Source organism: Mauremys reevesii, linkage group 1 (assembly GCF_016161935.1).
Source record: "Mauremys reevesii isolate NIE-2019 linkage group 1, ASM1616193v1, whole genome shotgun sequence".
In the NCBI taxonomy this organism is placed as follows: Eukaryota; Metazoa; Chordata; order Testudines; family Geoemydidae; genus Mauremys; species Mauremys reevesii.
Genome location: NC_052623.1, coordinates 1,961,026 through 1,971,135, shown reverse-complemented (window position 1 = coordinate 1,971,135; position 10,110 = coordinate 1,961,026). Strand labels below are relative to the sequence as shown.

At 44.4% G+C, this 10,110-nt stretch overlaps 1 pseudogene; it reads left to right on the top strand.

Annotated features, from left to right (window-relative positions):
- The first annotated feature begins 334 nt into the window (after positions 1-334).
- LOC120397427 lies at positions 335-1,257 on the top strand (annotated as a pseudogene).
- The last annotated feature ends 8,853 nt before the right edge of the window (positions 1,258-10,110 follow it).

The following is a 10,110-nucleotide window of genomic DNA, read 5'->3' as shown; positions in this document are numbered from 1 at the left end:
TATTTATTTATTTACTATTTCAGATTTTGAGCAACCGGGTGCCTGGGGAATAGCATGGACTTTCTAGCCTGGCTTTCATTGCATTAATGAACAATGCAGGGAAGACCAACAAATATGGTATTGGCATTAGTAGGGTCAGTTGTTCATAATTCATTTATCTGAAAAATGAAAATGTGGGTGAAGAGCAACCAATCTGCTTCACCCATGAGAAAAGTATCCAGTAGTGCATGTAGTGGCTCATATTAACATTGTCTCTCCATCCAGGCTTTTCTACTGCAACCATCACTCGGGGCTCAGGGAACAGCTCAGAGTTGAACAACTTCTCCCCTACGCCATGTCAGATTCCAACAAAACCGACTTCATCAACCCCTCCACCTTCATCCTGCTGGGCATTCCTGGCCTGGAGATGGCCCATGTCTGGATCTCCATCCTCTTCTGCACCATGTACGCCATAGCCATCTTGGGGAACTTCATCATCCTGTTCTTCGTGAAAATGGAACCAAGCCTCCATGAGCCCATGTACTATTTCCTCTCCATGTTGGCCATCACTGACCTGGTCCTGTCCATGTCCACCCTGCCCAAAATTCTGAGTAACTTCTGGTTCAATTCCAGGGAGATCATTTCAGTGCTTGCCTCACCCAGATGTATTTCATTCACTCCTTCTTCGTGATGGAATCTGGGATCTTCATGGCCATGGCTTTTGATCGCTACATGGCCATCTGCCACCCGCTGAGATATTCCACTATCCTCACAAACCCCCTGGTGGCCAAGATTGGCCTGGCCGTAGTGCTGCGTGGCATCATAGTCATATTGTCCTATCCTTTCCTGGCGAGGCAATCGCCATATTGCAGAACCAACATCATCCCCCGCTCGTACTGCGAGTACATAGCCATGGTGAAGCTGGCCTGTGGCGACATCAGCATCAGTAGTTATTACGGCCTCTTTATGGTATTCTGTGTGAGGGGTCTGGATATGATTTTTATTGCTGTGTCCTATATCCAGATCCTCAGGGCCATCTTCAGCCTCCCCACAAAGGATGCCCGGCTCAAGGCTTTGGGGACTTGTAGCTCCCACCTCTGTGCCATCTTAGTCTTTTACATCCCAGTTATCTTCTTCTCACTCACACACCGGTTTGGCCACAATGTGCCCCTGCATTTCCATGTTCTCATTGCCAACGTGTACCTCCTGGTGCCCCCCATGCTCAACCCCATCATCTACGGGGTGAGGACCAAACAGATCCGGGACAGGCTGCTCCGGCTCTTTACTCATAAAGGGACCTAAAGTTTTCTCCTGGTGCTCTGCCTCTCAGACCGAGCTCCGTGCAGAGCTGGCTGGTGACTTGGTGCTGGGCCCCCTTCCCTGAATTACTGACCGGGCAGCCAGAGAGACATTAGACCAGAGGTGGGCAAACTTTTTGGCCCAAGGGCCACATCGTAGTTGCAAAACTATATGGAGGGCCGCATAGGGAAAGCTGTGCCTCCCCAAATAGCCTGGCTCCTGCCCCCTATCCACCCCCTCCCACTTCCTACCCGCTGACTGCCCCCCTTAGAACCCTCCACCCACCCACCCTCCCTGCTCCTTGTTCCCTGACCCCACCCCCTATCCAACCTCCCCTGCTCTCTGTCTGCTGACTTCCCTGACCCGTATCCACACCCCACACCCTGACTGGCCCCCTTAGACTCCCATGCCTAGCCAACCCCCCTGTTCCCTGACTTCTGACCACCACCACCCAAAACAATTGGTGTCCCACCTTATCCGGCTAACAAATGAGGTGGATAAGGCTAAAAAACCAATTGTCCAGTTATTATATGGGGAAAGCCAAGAAGTAGATTCTCCCTGTGAGGAAATTGGATTGAAGGGGTGGATGATTATCCAAGGAATTGCAGCCAGGAGTGTTTTCTCACTCTGACTACATTAGTCGTGCAAGTTTAGACCTTATATTTCTAACTTCAGGTATAAGAATGATACCTGCATACAAATAGGAAAATCAAATTCAGCACATTATAACTTTTCCAACAATATGGTACAAGAGACCTTTTGCATAAAGCACATTCCAGCTATGTCATTTTCAGATTCATAAGCCTATTTTCATAGAGCATATGGATTGCAACATCACAGTAATGAACTATAATTGTTAAATATAGACAGACAAAGAGAGCAGCCAATTCCTCTCTGACTCAGCATAGAGCCCAAGAGTTCTCACCTCCCTTTGGGAAGGTCCCATAATTGCTGTTTACACCTAAAGCTCGATAAATAGCACAGAAGTGCAGACATGGAACAAGAGAGATTACCTAGAGTGTCTACAGTCTCCAGTCTGTTTGCATCCAGATGCTGTTTCTCCCCTTGAGGCTGAGCGAACCTCCCTGGGATTGCACAGAGCTGTATTATAATGTTGCACACCCCTGTGTAGGCTCTCGGCGTGCGATGCTGCTGCAGATGCTGGGGTGAGTGAGGTGTGGGACACGGCTACCTGAGGGGGATTCCCAGGGAAGATGGTTCCATCTCAGGATTCACAGGTACCATCTCTTGCTGCAGAGCTCACCTGCTCGACAAACCCAGTGCAACGTGTGTGATGGGATAAAGAGTAAGACTGTGCTCCTTTCCGCTCTGAGCAGCCATTACATTTTCTTTTATCAGTGTTATCTGTTCAGACTTTCAGTGCAACTGAATGTCCCTTGTTCATGCGTGGTGAGTGTTAGGGGGCTTATTCCTTCACCCTCCCACTTCCCTGGTCCTTCTCGCATGAACAGAGAGCAACAATACCCGAAGTCCGATGGTGCAAACAATTCAATGTTTATTGGGGTGAACTTCCAGCAAGCAGGTTTCCAGTTTCCTTCCTCAGTGTCCCCCTTCCCAGCTCTGCCACCACAGTGTCCCTGTTCCCAGTCCCTGTTTCCATTCTCCCCCATTACTTCCTGACTGACTGCAGATTATATAGTAAAACTTGAGTTCTGCTTAGCTAGACCTTAACCAACCATTTTACTGACATTTAACCAACCAATCCTAACATATTGTAACATGGTTATTTAACCAATCATATCCCACCATCTTAATTGGTTTACACGCAGCAAAATTAATTATACAGCAGACAGAAACAATCACAGAACCAGTGACCATGTAAATAAACAGTAGCAAAGTGGGATCTCTAATGCCAAAACAATATAGAAGTGAGGATTTCACAACTACATCTATACAGACATAAGGGTTTCCCAGCTCTGTGTATTGATAAGTTCTTACCAGAGAGAAAACTATCAAACTAAATTTCCTTTTACATCTTCTAGGCTCTTCCCTTTCCCTGGAGGTGATAGAGCGGATCACCTTCCTAACAGCCCCAGATTGCCTTACTAGTCTGGGATGTGAGGATGTGACTGGTCGCTTCCCAGCTTATGGCTGCCTCTGCTACTTGGCCAAAGGCCTTAGCCTAAGAGCAGGGCATCAGACTGTCACAGGGAGAGAGACCCTTACACAGATTCTTTCTTTTATACCTCTATAACTAGCTAAGTGATAAACATACATCTAAATTCTTAAAGTGCAGACCTTTACAGGCAGGCCTGAATATCTATATCCTATCAGTGAGACAGAGTAAATATAATGCTTGATCTAGTTTCTTTATCAATAGATTTGTACGGTTCGTGGTCAGAAGGCACCGGTAGATCATCCTGTGTTACCTTCTGTATAATACTGGGTGTTTCATTTCACTCAGTTTCCCCTGTATTGAGGCCAAAGACTTGTGTTTGACAAAGACTGGTCTACAGTATGATTTCACGTGATAGAATCACAGAGCCACAGAGTGAGAAGGGACCGCAAGGATCAGCTAGTCTAACCCCCTGCCAAGATGCAGGATTTGTTCTCTCTAAACCATCCAGGAAAGATGAGTATCCAACGTTCTTTGGAAAGCTTCTAGCGAAGGAGCTTCCACGTCTGTTCCATTGTCCTCCTGGTCTTACAGTTAGGAAGTTTTTCCTGAGATTTCATCTAAATCTGCTCTGTGTAGTTTGAACCCATTGACTCTTGTCCTGCCTCTGTTACAAGAAAGAACAATTTTTCTCCATCTTTTTTTATGGCAGCCTTTCAAATATCTGAAGACCTCTCTCATGACCTCTCTCAATCTCATCTTTTCCAAACTAAACATACCCAGTTCCCTCAGCCTTTGCTTGTATGGCTGCATTCCATCCCCTTTGATCGTCTTTGTCTCTCGTCTTTGGATCTTGTCCAATTTCTCTGGATCTTTCCTATACATTGGTGACCGAAAGTGGACACAATACTCCAGCTGAAGCCTAATGAGCGCTGAGTAGAGGAATATTATCATCTCCAGTGACTTGCATGCTATTAATGCAACCTAAAACTGTGGTCTTGTTTGTTTGTTTTTGCAATAGCAAATAAATCCGCTCCTCTGAGACATGCAGCTATAGCAGCCTAACCCTGGTGTAGACTCCACCATGAGGTCAATCTAGTTATTGCCTCTCAGGCAGGTGGGTTACCTACGCTGCCAGGTAAGTAGTGTCTTCACTGAAGCGCTATGGCAGTGCCACTGTAGCATGTTCAGTGTAGACAAGCCATCAAGCCCTCCAGAAAAGCATCCAGTCTGTGTCTGCAGCCATGGGGAGCTGGAGAATCCACCACTTCCCTTCACAGTTTGTCCCAATGTTTAATCACCCTCAGGGCTAAACATTTGGCCCTTATTTCCAACTAGAATTTGTCTGGCTTGGGCTTAGCTCTGCCTTTCTCCGCTATATTGCAGAGCCCATTATTACCCATGGTTTTCTCCCCATGAAATTCTCCTTTTGATCGTCCTTTTGATACGATAAATAGGTGAAGCTCTTTAAGTCTCTCACTGGCCGGCATTTTTTGCAGCCTCTAATCCTTTTTGTGACTCTTTTCTGCACATTCTCCTAATTTTGAAATGTGGACCCCGGAACGGATGCATTTCATTTCACCAATTCCATATACAGAGGTAGAATCATAGAATCATAGAACTTAATATTAGAAGGGACCATTATGATCATCTAGTCTGATCTCCCGCAAGATGCAGGCCACAAAAGCTGACCCACCCACTCCTGAAATAATTATCTCCCTTAACTCAGCTGTTGAAGTCCCCAAATCCTGATTTAAAGACTTCAAGTAGCAGATAATCCTTCAGCAAGCGACCCCTGCCCCATGCTGTGGAGGAAGGCGAAAAACCTCCAGGGCCACTGCCAATCTACCCTGGAGGAAAATTCCTTCCCAACCCCAAATATGGCGATCAGCTGAACCCCGAGCATGCGGGCAAGACTCTCCAGCCAGACACTCAGGAAAAAGACTTTCAATATCCCAACATTGACCCTCGGTACTAATTACCAGTGGTGGCACGTTATTGACCTATTGACTAAATCACGTTATCCTATCAAACCATTCCCTCCATAAACTTATCAAGCTTAATCTTAAAGCCAGAGAGGTCCTTCGCCCCCACTGTTTCCCTCAGTAGGCTGTTCAAGAATTTCACTCCCCTGATGGTTAGAAATCTTCGTCTAATCTCAAGCCTAAACTTCCCGACTGCCAATTTATATCCATTTGTTCTCGTGTCCACATTAGTACTGAGCTGAAATAATTCCTCTCCCTCCCTGGTATTTATCCCTCTGATATATTTAAAGAGTGTAATCATATCTCCTCTCAACCTTCTTTTGGTTAAGGAAAACAAACCGAGCTCCTCAAGTCTCCTTTCATACGACAGGCTTTCCATTCCTCGGATCATTCTAGTGGCCCTTCTTTGTACCCATTCCAGCTTGAATTCATCCTTCATGGGAGACCAAAACTGCACACAGTACTCCAAATGAGGTCTCACCAACGCCTTGTATAACGGGACTAGCACCTCCTTATCTCTACTAGAAATACCTCGCCTAATGCATCCCAAGACCGCATTAGCTTTTTTATCGGCCACATCACATTGCCGACTCATAGTCATCCTACGATCAACCAGGACTCCGAGGTCCTTCTCCTCTTCCGTTACTTCCAACTGGTGCGTCCCCATCTTATAACTAAAATTCCTGTTAGTCATCCCTAAATGCATAACCTTACACTTCTCACTATTGAATTTCAACTTATTACTAATACTCCAGTTTACAAGGTCATCCAAATCTCCCTGGAGGATATCCTGATCCTTCTCTGAATTGGCAATACCTCCCAACTTCGTGTCATCCGCAAACTTTATCAGCCCACTCCTACTTTTGGTTCCAAGGTCAGCGATAAGTAGATTGAATAAGATCGGACCCAAAACCGAACCTTGAGGAACTCCACTGGTAACGTCCCTCCAACCCGACAGATCACCTTTCAATACGACCCGCTGCAGTCTCCCCTTTAACCAGTTCCTTATCCACCTCTGGATTTTCATTTCGATCCCCATCTTTTCCAATTGTGGTAAAATCCTTCCCCTGCTCCAACTCACCACTACGATGAGTTGGTTTCCACAGTGACCCCTAAATCCTTTTCAGGGTCCCTCAGTTCCATAATACAGTGATCGAGTCTGTGAGTCACTGTGTGTTCCCTGTTCCGAGATGATAAGTTTGCATTTGACTGTATTGAATCATTTGTGTCTGCCCTGGCTGCCTCATTGTAACCACTCTGCCAAATCTGGGTCCTCCACTACTTTATCTGCAGTGATTTTTTATTTGCTTCCAGATCATTGATGAAAATATTGAATAGCATCGGGCCTAGAACTGATCCCTGCAGAACTCCACTAGAAACACCCCCATACCCTGCAATGCCCCATTGACAACTGCTTTCTGAGATCAGTCAGTTAGCCAGTTTTTAGTCTATTTTACATGTGCTCTACAGCTATTGAACAGTGTTTTTATCTGAATGTTTTCCCCGACTCCATCAAATGCCTCAGAGACATCGAAGTCTGTTGTACATGTGCAATTCCTATGGTCAACCAAACATGTACAGTCATTAAAGGATGAAAACTTATTTGGCAAGACCTGTTTCCATAAACCCTATTGGTGACTCGCATTAATTATATCCCTAGACTCTTTCTTAACTAATCCCATGCCAGATTTTCCATTTTTTCCTAATTTTGTCAAATCCTTTTTAAAAAACTTTCCCTTTAATTTTTAATAGTTGATGTTTCTGGTGTTTGTAACTCACAGGTTCTACTGTAGATGCTGCTTAACATCCTCCTTGACTGCTAATGGACTAGAAAGTATTCCATCACCTCATCTGATATGAGTTCTTTACTTTCTTTACTGTGGAATTGTGGCTTGTTAGCTATGTAATAAGGTCTTCTTAAAGAACTCCCAATTTTCATTCCCGTTTTTCTGAATATTTTTTTCCTCCTGTCATAAACAGATAGTTATGGGTTAAGGTCTCTTTTACCTGTAAAGGGTTAACAAGCTCAGTGAACCTGGCTAACACCTGACCAGAGGACCAATCAGGGGACAAGATACTTTCTAATCTCGGTGGAGGGAAGTCTTTGTTTGTGCTTTTTGTGTTGTTGTCCGTTCTCTCTTGGGATTAAGAGAAGCCAGACGTACTTACAGGCTCTCCAAGCTTCCTGAAATAGTCTCGTCTATTCAATATAGTGAGTATTAGTTAAAAGGCGGATTAGTCTTTTGGTTGCTTTCTGTATTTGCAAATGTGTGTTTGCTGGAAGAATATTTCATTTCTGTTTGCTGTTCTTGTACTATGCTAGGAGGGAGGGAGTCCCTTTAGTTTTTATAAGCTAGACCCTGTAATATTTTCCATCTTGGTGTTACAGAGATAGTTTTTCTTTTCTTTTTGTTGCTTCTCCACCTCTCTCCTGTGGTCAGCCTCCTGCTTCTCCATCTCTCTCCTGTGGACAGCTTCTTCCCTGGCTATTTCTGCATTAATTAGTTCTATCCGTCTCCTATGTTCGTTGTCTTTCTCTGCTGCTTCCAGCCTAGCCAGTTCTAGTTTAGATGCTCCCTTGGTACTCATGTTTCTGCTTTCTGGTGCTGGTCACACCCCTCTGTAGTCAGTGAACTGACTGTGTTGCTTCAGCTCAGGCTGCTTGGTTCACAGAGATTTCCTCACCTTTCTATACCCGAATGAATTAGAAAAAAAACCAAAAACATTAATTTGCAAATGCCTTTTGCTGGTGTTTGCTGACTCGCAGCTTTTAACTGGACTTCTCTGACTGAGAAGAGACCAGAAAAACTGGTTTGTGACTTGTCTTCTGCAAGCTGTAATTACCCTCCAGCTAAGCCCAGCTGGAAATCCCTTCTAACAAAGCCTTGTTAGAAAACTTAACACCTCTGCCCTCAGGCTGCTTTTCCAAACAGCTAGAGAAAAATATCTCACTGGCTTTTGGTTCTTAAAAAATCCCAACCGCTGCCAACCATGTCATAGGTTTATTCCCCACTTTGAACTTTAGCGTCCAAATGGTGGGGACTTGCATGTACCCTTCTAAGCTTAAATCCTAGCTTAGATCTGATAGCGCTGCCACCAACCAAAAATATAGTGTTTTAGTACACTTTCAATTCCTCCCAAACCTTCCCTGGGAAATCCAAGACCCAAACCCCTTGGGTCTTAACACAAAGGGAAATAAACCATTCCCCCGCCTTCCCCTCTCCCAGACTTTCCCTCCCTCAGTCATCTGGAGAGACTATCTTGATTCAAACTCCTTGAATCTAAAACAAAGAAGGATTCACCTTCCCCCCTCCTCTCTTCCCCCTACCTATCCCTGGCGAGTCAGACTAATTCCCTGGGGTCTCAAACAAGGGAAGAAATCAATCAGGTTCTTAAAAAAGAAAAGCTTTTATTAAAAGAAAGAAAAGAAAAGAAAAGAAAAACTATCTCTGTATCACCAAGATGGAAAATATTACAGGGTCTAGCTTATAAAAACTAAAGGGACTCCCTCCCTCCTAGCATAGTACAAGAACAGCAAACAGAAATACAATATTCTTCCAGCAAACACACATTTGCAAATACAGAAAGTAATCAAAAGACTAATCCGTCTTTTAACTAATACTCACTATATTGAATAGAAGAGACTATTTCAGGAAGCTTGGAGAGCCTGTAAATACATCTGGCTTCTCTTAATCCCAAGAGAGAATGGACAACAACACAAAAAGCACAAACAAAGACTTCCCTCCACCAAGATTAGAAAGTATCTTGTCCCTTGATTGGTCCTCTGGTCAGGTGTTAGCCAGGTTCACTGAGCTTGTTAACCCTTTACAGGTAAAGGAGACCTTAACCCTTAACTATCTGTTTATGACACCTCCCAATCAGTTTTCTGGATAATTTGTCATCTTTGAGGAATTAGCCCTTTTGAAGCACTAAATGTCCATCAATATTACTGGCTGGGAACTGTTCTCTGTTTGTCCATTGGAATGTAATTAGTTCCATTCTGTTATTTTGTTCTCCTGTATCATATGCCCCCTTCTTTGTGGCTTCTCTAAATTAAAGAGTCCCAGACTTTTCAGTCCGTCGGCATATGGCAGCCTCCCCCATTCTCACAGCCTGTCTTAGAAATCTATGTTACATCTGCTGTATCCTTTATAGAGACTGGGTGATCAAAAGTGAGTGCGTTTCCAGAGCATGTTGTTCTCCACCCCATTCCTTAGGCATCTGAACATTTTCTTTGTTTTGGCCGCTACTGTGAATGAGCAGGTGTGTCCATGGAACAGCTATTGATGACTCCCAGGTCTTTTCCCGCAGGTGGTTCTACTTGGAATGTTTCCTCTTGGTACATGGATTGGCAAAGCTTTTTTTTCTACAATTTCAGATTTTGGGCCACCGGGTGCCTGGGGAATAGCATGGACTTTCTAGCCTGGCTTTCATTGCATTAAGAAACAATGAGGGATAACCAGTAACCACACTTGGGTTTCCTACTGGTACCTATTAAGGTTTCCCAGACCACAACATGTAGAAATTATTGATGCATGGAGACCAACAAATATGATATCGGCATTAGTAGGGTCAGTTGTTCATAATTCATTTGTCCGAAAATGAAAATGTGGGTGAAAAGCAACCAATCCGCTTCATCCATGAGAAAAGTATCCACTAGTGCATGTAGTGTTTCATATTAACATTATCTCTCCATCCAGGCTTTTCTACTGCAGCCATCACACTGGGATCTGGGAACACCTCAGAGTTGAACAACTTCTCCCCTACTCC